Source organism: Triticum aestivum, chromosome 2B (genome assembly GCF_018294505.1).
Source record: "Triticum aestivum cultivar Chinese Spring chromosome 2B, IWGSC CS RefSeq v2.1, whole genome shotgun sequence".
Taxonomy (NCBI): Eukaryota; Viridiplantae; Streptophyta; class Magnoliopsida; order Poales; family Poaceae; genus Triticum; species Triticum aestivum.
In genome coordinates this window covers 217166859-217168929 of record NC_057798.1, presented here as the reverse complement: position 1 = coordinate 217168929, position 2071 = coordinate 217166859, and positions in this window count along the sequence as shown.

The following is a 2071-nucleotide window of genomic DNA, read 5'->3' as shown; positions in this document are numbered from 1 at the left end:
GGAAAGTTTCGGGGTCTCCTGGTAATGTACCGGGACCACCGGAAGGGTCCCGGGGGTCCACCGGGTGGGGCCACCCATCCCGGAGGGCCCCATGGGCTGAGGTGGGAGGGGAGCCAGCCCATAGTGGGCTGGTGCGCCCCCCTAGGCCCACCCCTGCGCCTAGGGTTGAAACCCTAGGGTGGGGGGGGGGGGCGCACCACATGCCTTGGGGGGCACTCCTCCCCCCTTGGCCGCCGCCCCCTTGGGAGATCCAATCTCCCAGGGCCGGCGCCCCCCCTGGGGGCCTATATAAAGGAGGGCAAGGGGGAGGGCAGCCGCACCCTTGTGCTTGGCGCCTCCCTCCCCCTGCTACACCTCGTCCTCCTCCCGTAGTCGCTTGGCGAAGCCCTGCTGGAGTTCTGCTGCATCCACCACCACGCCGTCGTGCTGCTGGATCATCATCAACCTCCCCTTCCCCCTTGCTGGATCAAGAAGGAGGAGACGTCTCCCGTCCCGTACGTGTGTTGAACACGGAGGTGCTGTCCGTTCAGCACTTGGACATCGGTGATCTGAATCACGTCGAGTACGACTCCATCATCACCATCCCCTTGCAAGCTTCCGCACGCGATCTACAAGTGGTATGTAGATGCAAACTCACTCCCTTGACTCGTTGCTTAGATGAACTCATAGATGGATCTTGGTGAAACCGTAGGAAATTTTTTAATTTTCCGCAACGTTCCCCAACAGTGGCATCATGAGCTAGGTCTATGCGTAGTTCTCTAATGCACGAGTAGAACACAATTTTGTTGTGGGCGTGGATCTTGTCAACTTTCTTGCCACTACTAGTCTTTTCTTGCTTCAGCGGTATTGTGGGATGAAGCGGCCCGGACCAACCTTACACGTACGCTTACGTGAGACCGGTTCCACCGATTGACATGCACTACTTGCATAAGGTGGTTGGCGGGTGTCTGTCTCTCCTACTTTAGTTGAAGCGGATTCGATGAAAAGGGTCCTTATGAAGGGTAAATAGAAGTTGAAAAAATCACGTTGTGGTTATTCGTAGGTAAGAAAATGTTCTTGCTAGAACCCAATTGCAGCCACGTAAAAGATGCAACAACAATTAGAGGACGTCTAACTTGTTTTTGCAGCGATTGTTCATGTGATGTGATATGGCCAGAAGTTGTGATGAATGATGAATTGTGATGTATGAGATCATGTTCTTGTAATAGGATTCACGACTTGCATGTCGATGAGTATGACAACCGGCAGGAGCCATAGGAGTTCTCTTTATTTTTGTATGACCTGCGTGTCATTGAAGAACGCCATGTAAACTACTTTACTTTATTGCTAAACGTGTTAGCCATAGAAGTAGAAGTAGTCGTTGGCGTGACAACTTCATGAAGACACGATGATGGAGATCATGGTGTCAAGCCGGTGACAAGATGATCATGGAGCCCCGAAGATGGAGATTAATGGAGCTATATGATATTGGCCATATCATGTCACAACTATATAATTGCATGTGATGTTTATTATGTTTATGCATCTTGTTTACTTAGGACGACGGTAGTAAATAAGATGATCCCTTAAAAATTTCAAGAAGTGTTCTCCCCTAACTGTGCACCGTTGCTACAGTTCGTCGTTTCGAAGCACCACGTGATGATCGGGTGTGATAGATCCTTACGTTCACATACAACGGGTGTAAGACAGTTTTACACAGCAAAACACTTAGGGTTAACTTGACGAGCCTAGCATGTACAGACATGGCCTCGGAACACGGAGACCGAAAGGTCGAACACGAGTCGTATGGAAGATACGATCAACATGAAGATGTTCACCGACGATGACTAGTCCATCTCACGTGATGATCGGACACGGCCTAGTCGACTCGGATCGTGTAACACTTAGATGACCATAGGGATGTCTAATCTAAGTGGGAGTTCATAATTTGATTATATGAACTTAATTATCATGAACTTAGTCTAAAACCTTTGCAAATATGTCTTGTAGATCAAATGGCCAACGCTCATGTCAGCATGAACTTCAACACGTTCCTAGAGAAAACCAAGTTGAAAGATGATGGCAGCAACTA